This window comes from Hemicordylus capensis, chromosome 6, assembly GCF_027244095.1.
Source record: "Hemicordylus capensis ecotype Gifberg chromosome 6, rHemCap1.1.pri, whole genome shotgun sequence".
Taxonomy (NCBI): domain Eukaryota; kingdom Metazoa; phylum Chordata; class Lepidosauria; order Squamata; family Cordylidae; genus Hemicordylus; species Hemicordylus capensis.
Window position 1 is genome coordinate 2,901,221 of NC_069662.1, and position 13,457 is coordinate 2,914,677.

Here is a 13,457-nt window from a genome sequence, read left to right on the forward strand (position 1 = left end):
TATATTAAGAGTCTTATTTAATGTCTGAAATATTAACTGGAAAATTACCTATATATACACATTTTAATTGTAATTTTTCTGTATTCTGTTCTGGTTGTAGAAAGGCCTATGGGCCAAATGAAGTCATTATGATATGATTTAGCACTAAGAGTGGGAAAGGATGACCTGGCACCCTGGCCCCAGCACCCATAATGCCACAGGAATCTCATAGTTTACCACATTTCTTCAGAAACAGATCAAAAATAACTGCAGGTTAAGGGCCCCATATCCTTTTGTTTCCTAAGCTAGAAAGCCCCCAAATGATATGTACAGAAATGGAAAGACACCAAAATGCCCTCAAAAGAAGACTGGTTGATAAAAATTTTGGAATATGCTGAGATGGCAAAGCTTCCAGCACTTATAAGGGATGAAATTTTGGAATCTTTCAAAGAAGATTAGGAACCATTTTTACTTTACTTAAAGAACTATTTTTCTAATATGGACTTTTCAGCAGGGTTTGAAATATAGTAATAACAGCAGGTTGGGTTGGGTAAAGTCAAGTAGTAATGTGGAATATCTATGTTTTGAATTATTATAGCAATGGTTTATATGTATAGTTAACGTGAACTGCGCAGATAAGTAAGTGGGAAGTCAATATTTACTTAATTAAATAAATGAATGTAATTTGAATGTAAAGCTATTGTAAAAGCCAATAAAAATTTAAAATGCAAAAAAAGAAAAGAAAAGAAAAGAAAAGAAAGCCCCCAAATGGAGTCAGGGCCTGCCATGGCATTCCTCTCTTCTACGTGCCATATTTAATTTGGATAGTTTCCCCATTGTCTGCTTTGGACTGTAAGCTCTTACGGGCAGGGATTTGTCTATTTGACCTATATAACATGGTAATGTGTCATGAGACCTTGGGTTAGGGCGGTATAAAAATGTGCTAAATAAATAAATAAATAAGAATAAAATGTATACTGATAGCACTCTACAAATAATAATATTAGCGATTGCAGAGTTCAGGTTGCAGATCTGAACATAAATACCTAGAACAGAGAAACAGTAGCTATTGCTGCTGTTATATTTTGATCCCAACCCTTTCTCCAACAAGCTCAGAGTAGTACACAATGTTCCCCACTTTTCTCCTCACAACAAGTGATCAGCCAAGGCCACTCAGTGAAGTTCATTGCTTAGCAAGAATGTGGCTCCACAGCTGACATCAGCTACATCATACTGGCTGTCAATCTAGAGGTTGCTATGGCAACTGGGAGCCTAGAAAGGCAGTAAAACCACAATTTCTGCCTTTTAAACTTATTTCTGTTGCCATGGGAGATCCAAGGTTCAAGTAAGAGCCAAGCAGAGCAGTGTTCCCTCTAACAGGGATTCCCAGATGTTGTTGACTACAACTCCCAGAAGCCCCAGCTGCAATGGCTTTTGCTTGGGGATGATGGGAGTTGTAGTCAACATCTGGGAAACCTTGTTAGAGGGCACACTGAAGCAGAGCCTAGATGGGACACTATGGGTACAATTTGGACTGCAAACTGGGCCACGGCTGGTTGAAACCCCCAGATCTGAAGTTTATTAGACCAGAGACCTAGGTACAGACTTTGTTACTATGGGAACCTGTAGAGGGACTGGAGTAGACAGGCCTCGGGTAATCCAAATTCAGCTGTAGTGCACCCACTATTTTCTTGCAACAGACAAGCAAGCCAAACAGAAGGTTCCAGAAGAAAGCAACGAGCCAAAGTGAAGGCTCTAGAAGACGACAACGTTGGCAGGCACCCCGGCTAAGCTGAGCCTGTGCTACCATGGAGACATACAAGACTAGAGGCCACAAGATCCAATGGGGGTTGCCATGGGGACCAGAGCTAGAAGTAGTGGCTGGCCTAGATCCAGGCACTGTTGCCGTAGAGACACAAGGAAGAGGCAGAGACTGGCCTAGATACAGCGGCTGTTGCTACGGCAACCAGAACAGGAACACAGTGTGGGTCTAGAAGCAGGCAGCGTTTTCATAGAGACTCGAGGCAGGCGGGCCTAGATCAGGGGTTCTCAAGCTTGGGTCCCCAGATGTTGCTGGACTACAACTCCCATCATCCCCAGGGGATGATGGGAGTTGTAGTCCAACATCATCTGGGGACCCAAGCTTGAGAACCCCTGGTTTTATATCTTCTAGAGAGGCCTACCACAAAATAGGCTGCCAGGAGGACTTTGTGGAGAGAAAGGGTAATGGAAACTGCTTTACCTGGACAGGTTGACCACATCTACTGGGCAGCTGTGTGGCTGTTCCTCAAGCCCCTGTCTCCAAATACGCCAGGAAGGGACCCTCTGGGGAAGAAGAAGCAAAGCATTACACCAAATCCTAACTGATCATCATCTGGGCTCTCCACAGGACCCCTCTAACAGACAGTTTTATTTGTTTAGGGAATTTAAAAGGTCTGTCTTTCCAATCAAAAGAAAACTCAAGGCATCTCATAAGAATAAAATTGCAACCATAATTCAATACAATACAGCAATGTAAAAACCAAAACAGAAAACTAAGGGTAGCAGCAAAACATCCAAACTGGTATTCATTTATTTGGGAAATACATACCCCAAAGTCAACCCACCCTCTTTGATAATAGTTTGGAGGGCAACCAATCCAATTCAAACTAACATGTCCTGTGAAACATATGTAATGTTGTTTATTTCAAGATTGTTGAGCAACTTGCTTAGATTTGGTATTTTATAGAAGAGGCAAGAAATGGTAAAGCGGAAAGCATGGTCAGACACAGGGTATGGGGAAAATTAGGGCTACTGCATTAGAGATCTGAAGGTCAGGACCTACAGGGCTCCAAGGAGCGACAGAGTGGGTGCAGCACCCCGCCTCCCACACTCACTAAAAGAGGACTTTCCCACCACCACATCCTCCAGAGTATGGATTAACACCTCTTTCCTCATTCATGAGGACTAGAAACTTGCTTTTAAAAGTGGGGGTGGGGGGGTGGGAAGAAAGCCGAGATTCTCAAGAATTCAAATTCCATGTGCACAAATACCAGGTGATGGACTACCCTGCCAGGGCAGAAGCAAACTGTGGAGATCCAAGAGCCACGGTTTCTTCTTTGTCAAGTACAGCAGAGATGACAGCACCGACTGACTCATTATTTACATGCAATGCCTCATGCAGAATCCTCAGATGAGGCTGGGTTAAATAAAAATGAAACCATTCCCACTGCATTTTTAAAAATGGTAACGTATTTCTTTGGTAGCACTCAGAAGATGCGTTCAGCATCTTTTTCTGAAATGACATGATTGCTATTTTTATAGCCCTTAGATGCCGATTTGCAGAGATATTTGCTCAAAGGCTGCACTGTCAGTTGTGGGGCTCAGAGAGTTTGCTCCTCCCTGCTTACCACCCAAAGCAACTTTCTTAAGCCAAGGGGGCAATGCCCACATAAGGACTACCTTGCATCGCTTTATTCATTGGCTTTATCATCTGCTCTGGGCTACAAACTCCTCCCCAACCGAAACATTTGGGAGCACATTCTCGTTTCCAATCCAGACTTCTCTGCTCTACCTCACAAGGCCCCACTTTTAGAACAGAGAATCCAGAAAGCATTGGCCCAATTCTGCTTCTAATGCTAGACATCAATCTCCCTTCACGGCAGGATCTGAAATCCTGACTCTCATCTGACAGACACCTTCCTCCATCCTTTCCTTTCAGAGAACACATATTTCCTGGCTCCCAGTCTTGAGTGATCTGCAGCAGTGCCTACCCCATTTCCCCCACTGGCTGCCTACAGTCCTTTGCACGTTCCCACCATATCCCATAAGCCGCGGAAAGCGTCAAGCCTCTGCAGTACAAGCTCAGAGGGAACCTGATCCCCTTCCATTTCCGGAGAGCCTGTGATCTCAGCAGAGCCAATGGGCCGTGTTGCGTTAGCATCCTCCTCCTAAGCTTAGCACTGGAAGAATGCAGCAAGGCGGAGGAGAAGAGAACCCTTCCAGCTGCCAACAAAAAAGGGGCTGCAATCTCAGAGAGCCATTCTGACAGCGTAACCCTTGCTGTGCAACAGATCAGGGCACAAGGATCACTCAGTGGTCGAGGTGCACATTTGTGCGTGGGGGAGAAATTGGAGCCTCTTGCCTGCGTGTGCCAACATTACAGCTGGATGTAACTGAAGATGGGGATGCGATCTGTGGCACTCACAGTCTGGCTAGGCCAGGATTTGTACAACCAGGGGAGGAGGCTGCAGAATTCCTGTGCCGGATGGGAAAACAACATGAAAGATGAATGTTGTGTTCCTGTTAGGTACAGTCAGATGCAGCTTCAATGTGCTAAGTCAGGCAGAGTGGCGGCAGACGTCATCTGGTACGATTTCTCTGTGTGGACCTCACAACAGCACACAAACGCACACCCCCCCCCCAAAAAATGAGTGTGTGTCTTTTGCATACACTGATCATAGCGCTATTCCAGAGAGCATGATGTAGTCAGGAATACTGAATCTGATGACTGGGTTACACTATCTGATACAGATGGCTGACACTTTCCGGTGTCTTGTACCCACTAGCAGTTGCATACTTTAGCATAATTTGGTTGTTGGGGGGGCAGGGGAGAAAGGGAGAAATTTTGGACCAAATCCGGTTGAACTTGGGTGCACGCCATAGGAAATCAGAAGCAAGTTGTACCAATTATAGGTGGATTGCTGGCAACACTAGTAGCAGCTGACAGGCACTGTCTGGCCCAAACAACACAGGATGTTTAAAACATTATGAGGCCTGACGAGCTTAGTTTTTCTTTAGTCAATGGCAAAAGAGCCCCCCCACCCCGCCCAGCAGCCAACCAGGCAAATAGTGAAATGTAGGGTTAATGCCCCCCACCCTCTTCTAGAAGCCCGATCTGTGGGGAGGCCCATCTAACTGCTGCTAACTAAAGAAATCCAAGCCCCATCGGGGCTGATAACACTTTAAACATCACATGTTGTTTCGCCCTATGACATAAGAGGCTTTGGATACAGCCCAACAGAACTGTAGGGTTGAGGTCAAAGGTTCAGAAGCAACAAACTGCACGGCATGTCAGCTGATATGCAGGGGTGAAATTCTGACGAGGCACTGAGTACAGTCGGATAAAAGGTGTGTGGACGTACATGTACAGTTGGCCAGAACCAAGGTTTGTTTGCCAAGCAGCGCTTTGAGCACTCACACCAGGCAGAGTCCGGCGATGTCACGGCGGAGCTAATAAATAACCCAGCGGAATTATTTTTCCTTTCAAGCACAAGAAAAATGGCTTTTGAGCCAAAGGAAGCGGCCAAGCACTCACAAATCATTAACTGAAAAACAACACCAGGCGTTGCCACAGAAACGCCTAACACTCAACCTTTTTTTTCCAAAACCAAGAGGACAAGCAGCAAAGGAAGCCATTAAAACCGGGACCAGATTCAATGGTTCTCCTGGAAACAGCCGCTTACATTCACCAGCAGCCCCGGTCAGCAAAGAAATATGAGACCTGGAAACAAGAGGAAGGACTTGCTCAGCTCGGCTGGGCTCTCTCCCTCTCGGACTAGCACAAGACTATTTACAAAGCTGTTACTTTAAAAAGAAGGGCAGGCCCCGCCCAGGCTTCACAGCCTCCAGAGCCAATGGGATGGCAGGGAGCAAAGGCACTTGGAAAGATGCGCGCTCTCATTGGCCAGCTTACCTATGAGGTCATCCTGCTCCCTTCCTCCCCCCCCCCCCCGCTGAAGTGACAAACACACCCACCACTGAAGAGATGGACGCACCCTCTGAAAAATATGCACACAGGCAGACACCAACACGCCTCTTCTCAGAGCCCGTGAAAATGGGTGTCACAATCGCAAACCCATGCGCACAGAATTGGTAGAAATGTCTTCCAGTATGAAACCTCTCTTTAAGCATCCACAAATGAAGCTCTCATATGTACACACACACACACACACACACACGTTTGTGGCAAATAAGCTCTTAGTCAACACCTCAACTGTATGCACACACAAGCAGGTATGCACACTGATTCAACCCCCCCCCCCACCAACACTTTGCTTTCAGATATCTAAATATGCATCGTGCCCACGTGCTCGCATGAACTGTGGCAACTGGAAATATACACAAGCAAACCTTTTCTCCAGGGGTTCTTAACCTTGGGTCCCCAGATGGTGTTGGGCTACAATTCCCACCATCTCCTTCAGCCATTGACTGGGGATTGTGGAAGCTGTCATCCATCCAACAACATCTGGGGACCCAAGGCTGAAACCGCCCCCCCCATTTACACACTCCAGAAACATGCATATTCAGACAAGAATACTATTCCTCAACGTAAAGAAATAAGCCCTCATATGGGAAATTCGCACCCAGAGAGGGGCTTCCACTCTATACCTCCTTTCCAGTTTCGGGTGTGGGGGTAAAGGACTAGAGTCACTTCACAAAACTGAAGGTGATGATTAGACAGGAGATTGCTGTCTCATGCAAATAGACATTGGTTGATGCTAGCACCACTTCCTGGCCCAGAGAACTCGGGGGGGGGGGCAGGGACAGGGGCACAAAACCCCTCAACTGGAAGATCACACCCAAACAAGGGTAGCTTATCTACAAACCCTGCAGAAAAGTTCTTTAAACAATGAAATATATACAGTAGTAATTATTCTGAAAGCATGAGCTGTCACTTTTCAATCAATGGAGTTCAACAAAACAGAAGTAGCAACCCTCATTAGGGATCCCCACAGCATCCATAAACTGACTAAAAAGGAATCACCAAAAAGAAAAGAAAATACAGGCAGACTGACTTCTCTTACCAGTCAGTGAGCGAGTATTGTCTTGGAATCAGAATTAGAACTCATTCCTCACATCCCTTTACTTGGATTCCTTAATCTGGTACTGATACTATTCCATGTAATAAGAATCTGGATCCTCTCCCCATTGTCCATATACCACCAGCATGGTGTAGTGGTTAGTGTGTTGGACTAGGACTGAGACCCGAGTTCAAATTCCCATTCAGCCATATTTACTGGGTAACTCTGAGCCAGTCACTTATCTCTCAGCCTAACCTACTTCACAGGGTTGTTGTGACAAAAAACTTAACTATGTACACTGCTTTGGGCTCCTTGGAGGAAGAACGAAATATAAATGTAAAAAAAAAAAAGAATGCATATTAAAAGGTGGAGCAGAATTCCTTCCTTTTTACCACTGACATCATGCCAGCCAACTACCTTTGTACACCCATACAAGCCTACCAGATCTTTAACGTCTGCTGCAGAGGCCCTGCTTTCAGGTCCCGCTCTTGGTTGAGGTTTGTTTGATGGGTACCAAAGACAGAGCCTTTTCAGTGGAAGTACCATATCGAGAGTTTGAGAGTAAGGTAAAGTGCCATCGAGTTCGTTTCGACTCCTGGTGATCACAGAGCCCTGTGGCTGTCTTTGATAGAATACAGGAGGGGTTGACCATTGCCTCCTCCCCCGCAGTATGAGATGATACCTTTCAGCATCTTCCTATATCATTGCTGTCCGATATAGGTGTACCAGCGGGGATATGAACCTGCAACCTCTGGCTTTATTTATTTATCTATTTATCAAATTTGTACACTGCCCCAAACTTTCATCTCTGGGCGTTTGATAGTCAAGCATTTCCCCGCTGAGCCATTCATTAGGTGGCTATCTTCAGAGTACCTTTGCAGGAAAGAGAAGGCTGGCCATTTTTAAAGGGAAGCTGAAAACTTCATTGCTGTATTTTGCAAGGTCTCTTTAATTACCGTATTTTACGGACTATAAGACGCTACGGACTATAAGACGCACCTTAATTTTAATCCAGTTTTTCAGAGTTTTGACATATTAAACTGTTAAAACATATAAGACGCGCCTGAATTTTGGCGGATATTTTTCAAGGAAAAAAGTGAGTCTTATAGTCCATAAAATACGGTATATGGCTGTCATTCAACTGAATAGATTCAGTGTGTTTAGGGTCTCTCTTGGGGTAAAGATAAAGCGTGCCGTCAAGTCAGTGTTGACTCCTGACGCCCACAGAACCCTGTGGTTTTCTTTTGGTAGAATACAGGAGGGGTTGACCATGGCCTCCTCCCAAGCAGTATGAGATGATGCCTTTCAGCATCTTCCTATATTGCTCCTGCCTGATAAAGGTATCAGCGGGGATTCGAACTGACAACCTTCTGTTAGGGTCTACTAAAATAGCAAAAGTTGTTATTTTTATGTTTTTAGAGGGTTTATTGTATTATGTTATTGCTTTCACTTGTTTTGTTGTCATCACCTTGGGTTGTTTTAACAGGAAAGACCACATATAAATCCTTAAAATACATACATACATGCCCATAACTATTAACACCCCATATTTCATATTCACCAATATCGATTACTAGTATTATTACTTAATTTTGTTTATGCCTCTCAAAGAAAGTGTGTGCCTGTAATGGTGGTGGAGGGGGGGCAGATCTATTAGGAACAGAGGAAGCTGCCATATACGGAGTCAGACCCTTGGTCTATCTAGCTCAGTATTGTCTTCACAGACTGGCAGCGGCTTCTCCAAGGTTTCAGGCAGGAATCTCTCTCAGCCCTATCTTGAAAAAGCCAGAAAGGGAACTTGAAACCTTCTGCTCTTCTCAGAGCGGCTCCATCTCCTGAGGGGAATATCTGACAGTGCTCATACTTCTAGTCTCCCATTCACCTGCAACCAGGGTGGACCCTGCTTAGTTAAGGGGACAGGTCATGCTTGCTACCACCAGACCAGCTCTCATCATTTCTAGCCACCCCAGACTGTGAGCAAAAAGGACAGGAAAAGGTTGTGGGGAATAGTGCCTAATCCATGTTCAGCCATCTGGAATACATGCTCTGGTTGAAAAGCATGAAAAATGGTTCAAATGAACCAAGCATTACCTTATCTACATCCAATCACCTTGATAGCCCACCTCAGGGTGCATTTGGTATGATGGGGAAAGATCCTGCACCATGAGCCCTTCCCAGGACGATTCAGGGCCGCCTGCTCCCAAGCAAGGCCTGTCTGACGTACAACTGGGATGCTTTCCATGCAAGAATGACCTTTTCGTTGGCGAGAGCTCATTCCTGTTAGCAGCAAGAAGGAGGCCTGACTCATAGCAGCAGCAAGAAAGAGGCCACACTAAATTGACAGAGGAGAAAATTACAAGAGAAAGAGAGAGAAGCCAACGCAACGACAAAACAAGAAACAGAAAACAAAAACTGGAAGCCCTCTAGGGGGAAACACAACCAAGCCAGCCACACTGTCCTCTGGAATTGCCCTAAGTCAAGCCTGGTGTCAGCCCTGTGCAGAGGTTACGCTGGGAATGCACAGCTGGCCCAACGTTATGCACTAGCAGGAATCTGAACCCTAACCTACCTGACAGGGTTGTTGTGAGAATAAAACAAAACCATGTACACCATTTTGGGCTCTTTGGAGGAAGAGCAGGATATAAATGTAATACAAACACAAACAAACCATGCAACTATATACCTACACGGAAGCAGAGTACATAGGAAATAAGATTTGCATGACACAGTGGGGGAAACACATATTTGGCCTTTTTATTTTTAACTCTAGATGGAAGGGAAATGTATGCTTTTAAGTTGAAATTTCCAAATGTTTTCAGTGGAGAGCATTGGCTACTAAAGTCCCCTCATTGAATTGCATGATGCCAAACAAAGTGTACCTATTTTTGACTGGAAAATGGCTGAAGATATGAAAAGGCCTCTGGAAGGGAGAGAATAGTGCGCGTGCACATGCGTGTGCACACACACACACACACTTTAGCGCAAAACCTGAAGTACTGGAAGCATTACCTGGAAACATGTTGCTACGTTGCATGGTTTCCGTGCAGCCTTCCTACTCTTGACTGCATTGTCCACACCATCCTTATGATTCTTCTAGTCTGTGGTGTGGGCTGCATATGCCCAAGCAAGATACAGATGCTATACAGATTGCAGGGGTAAGAGCGGGTTGAGTCAGCACATCAGAACTTCTCCTGTAAAGTCCACAGGTGGACAAAAATCCTGCACACCTTCTGTCTGAAGCCCTCAAACGTAGGAAAGGAAATGTGCATCTATTCCCCACCCTTCAGCAAAGTTCCGAAAGACAACACAGACTGCACGCCACTTAAAACAAACAAACATGTGGGTGGGTGCATGCATGAGTGTGTAGAAAATGTAAATCTTCCCCATTATATTTGCACACATCATGGAGTTTTTAAAAATGATGTCACAAACACGTCTGAGATGGAGACACCGTGGAAGGCATCTCCACATCTTGGTTCACGTATCGCTGCGTCAAGGGGTGGTGGCATTTTGTTGATGGGGCCTTGTTCCCTCCCCACCCCACCCCATATTGAAATTGCTGTGGTAGCCTGCACATAAACACAACTAGGACCACACAACATCCCTCTGGAATCTAGCCACTTTCCTCATCAAGGCAAACATCCAGGCACTGAGCATAATGTACAGAATGACACTGCTGTTGTGCACAAGATACATCCTATTATTTACACATACTTGCACAACAGAGTATCGCATGCACAAAGCCTCTCAGCAACACAGTAAGGACGCGTATCTGCTCATAATTACGTTCTCACAAATTATAATCAGATTTGCATGGCTGCTGTTGAGCGTCGTCAACATACATCCTCATCATGTGAAAAGGGCAGCCCTTGGTGTGAACGTCGATGGCAGTCCCTAGCTCTGCGTGTCCACAAGTGCATAGCAGTGTGAACATGGAGAGCTTAGTGAGAGTCCTAATGGGTGTGAAAGGGTAGAGGAAGGCACGCGAGAGAGATACAGGCCATGGAGCAGGGGCGTTTGAAGGGTACAGCATATAAGAAGAGCCGAGTGGAGGTGAGAGTGCATGGTAGGAGGCACGCATGTACAAATAATGTGAACCTGGTAGGGGAATGACAGAAGGTGTGAACAAGAGTTGTGAGGGAAATGGGGCTGAGGAGGATATCGAAACGTATGTGTATATGAGAGCCAGAGACGGGCGATGACCACAGGATGTGTTCTGTGCGTTGTGCAGTAGAGAAGAAAATGTGTGCACAGTTATGAGGAAATTTGGTCTTGTTTAAGGGAGACTCAATGGGAAATGACCAAAATGTTGTGGGGCAGGGAGAGGAGGAAAACAAAACATTCTGTGTATAAAAGAAGGTTGTGCAATAACATGCCTGAGTGCATGCGTGCCCCAAGCACGCGTGGCAGTGGGGCTGAGCAGATGGTTAGGAGGGATATGGGGATACATTTTCCAGGACCAAGCTGGAAAAACGCACATGCCTCAGAATTTGAAAATGGCTCCTGAGAATCCAGACATAGTTTCCATCCCTGTGCAGCGCTCGCCACGAAGAAGTCCGAGGCTGGCCCCTAGAAATGTAAAATATTTTCCCAGTCTCGGCTCAAGAGCGTGTGACAGCATACCGAATGGTGATGAGCCTAAGGAGAACAAACAGCAGAGGCTGCCAGTACCATGAGGCAGTGTGAAACAGGCACCGCGGGCAGCCCATTTGGGGCCTCATTCAGGGCAGCCGAGCAGGAGACCCACAGGCCCAACACACAGGTATTTCTCCTGCCCTGAGGCCATTGTGTCACAGAGCAGGAGCATTTCCCACTAGACTGGGCCACGTGTTAATCAGTTGCGGAGGAGTGCCATTTGAATATTTCCCCTCTGGCAGCGCCAAAGTGTCTCAGGCCTGCCTCCGACAGTGGAAGAGGGCCGTGTGGAAACGCATGTGCACGTGATAGATGCGGGATGCGGTTCAGACGAGAGGAGGACTTGTGGGGAAGAGATGCCAGGGATAAGTGGGGATAACCACAGAGCGTGCGTGTGCGTGTGTGCGCTATGTGGGTTTGTGTGAGGAAACGAAGAGAGGCTGCGGTGGACACGAGGGTCTGTTTAGCCCAAGAACACGACATGATGTTACAGGACTGCCAAGAGGTTGAGAAATAGGGTGGGCTGCTATGTAAGGAGGTGGATCTGAGGCACACCAAGTCTGAGCAACCGTGAGGAAGGAAGCAGCGCTAAAGCTCCTTTTTTAGGGTCAAAAGGAACGTCGTGTGGAAAATACAAGGCAAAGAGCTGGTTGTGAAGCTATGTACAAATGAGGGCAAAGACTGCAGGGTAGCAGGGAGTGCTTATTGGGTAGTAGGAGCATCTGCCCAAACATTTATTAATGTTTGGGGAAACAGACTCCTCAGGTGCATCAGGGATGAACTGCATTAGGCTGCCTGAAAGGCTTCTATTATTTTAACCCTCAGGGTTTTCTCTGAGGAGCAGAAAACCAAGGAGAAGACTGGGAGGAGAGGAAGAGGCTCAGAAAAAGGTGGCCCTTTCCTAATGAGGTCGCAGCTCTTCCTGCTGTACCACGTTGGGGGCCCGTTTTCAGCTGCCCCTCCCCACCCACTGACACAAGGTTTCCGTAAAAATAGCACTTGCTGAAGGAGATCTCCTCGCTTTCCCTGGTTTCCAGGTCCCATTTCCCAGCTGGAGCAAACCCCAAGATCCTCAGCTCCTGTTTCTAACCCCTAGATCCCTTCCCCCACACAACTAACTTCAAGAAGATCACCCTTTTGGTCTTAGGAGCCCACAGCAAATCTTTTCCCCTCAAACTGAGCCTCCAATAAACATGGATCCCTTCCCTTGACCCTTCCTATAATCCCAGATCCCTTGACGGGCAACATTCTAGAACTGCCGCCACTACCACCAAATCTCTAGGGTCCACAAGCCTCCATCCCCTGCCCCTGCCCCCCAAAATATGACCCACAGCTCCACTTGCTAGAATCCCAGATCCACCCCATAGGATGCCAAACCATCCTATATTTTAATTGCTTCCTCTAAACCCAGAGACACATATGCCACCCTAGTTAGTCTTCTTGTTCCCACAGAATCTCAGACCACCCAGGATCAACCAGAAAAAATCCAGAGAGATCCACCCTACAAAGTCACAGAGCCACCCTGGAAGAATGTCAGCCTTGCCCTATACATCCCAGAAAAACAGATCTGGGGGGGAATTCAAGGATCCGTTCACCACAAACCCTCTCCCCTCAAGAAGGCAATTCGCAACCCGCACAAGGGATCACCAAAGATCACCCGCCCCAGCTCCTGGATTCCAGGACCAGCCCACAAGGTCCCGGAGAGTTCTAGATCCAGCCGCGTCCTGATACCCAAGCCGCCCTCCCTAAGCCTGGGAGGAAAACTTTCCTTTCATTGGGGTGGGTCGGGGGGGGGGCCTTTGGGGCCGGGGAGGCAGACTGCAGGAGGGAACTCAGCCTGACCCCAGTGCCCAAATCCTTTGACCCCCGCCCCCACTCCCCTCCGTGCCAAAAACAAAACACACCCAACCCCAAACACCCGCAGCTGGTCGGCGAAAGCGAAGCCAGGACTGGGGCGATCATCTTGCCACGACATCGGGCCACTCTCCCTCCCCCGCTTGGCACCGCGACCCCCTCCCCACTGGCGATGCCAGGCCAGGCCAGGCTAGGGCACGGCAGGGA

At 46.9% G+C, this 13,457-nt stretch overlaps 1 protein-coding gene across 4 annotated transcripts in view; it reads right to left on the minus strand.

Moving 5' to 3' along the window:
- Positions 1 to 13,457, minus strand: part of ZBTB4 (zinc finger and BTB domain containing 4) — a 45,811-nt gene that overhangs the window by 14,073 nt on the left and 18,281 nt on the right. For 3 of the 4 annotated variants that reach the window (XM_053260269.1, XM_053260268.1, XM_053260267.1), the window contains one exon: positions 2,222 to 2,304. The gene's annotated coding sequence lies outside the window, so the exon portion shown is untranslated. Of the gene's footprint in view, positions 1 to 2,221; positions 2,305 to 5,423; positions 5,517 to 13,457 lie in introns of those variants that run through there. The other variant, XM_053260271.1, reaches the window with a different exon arrangement.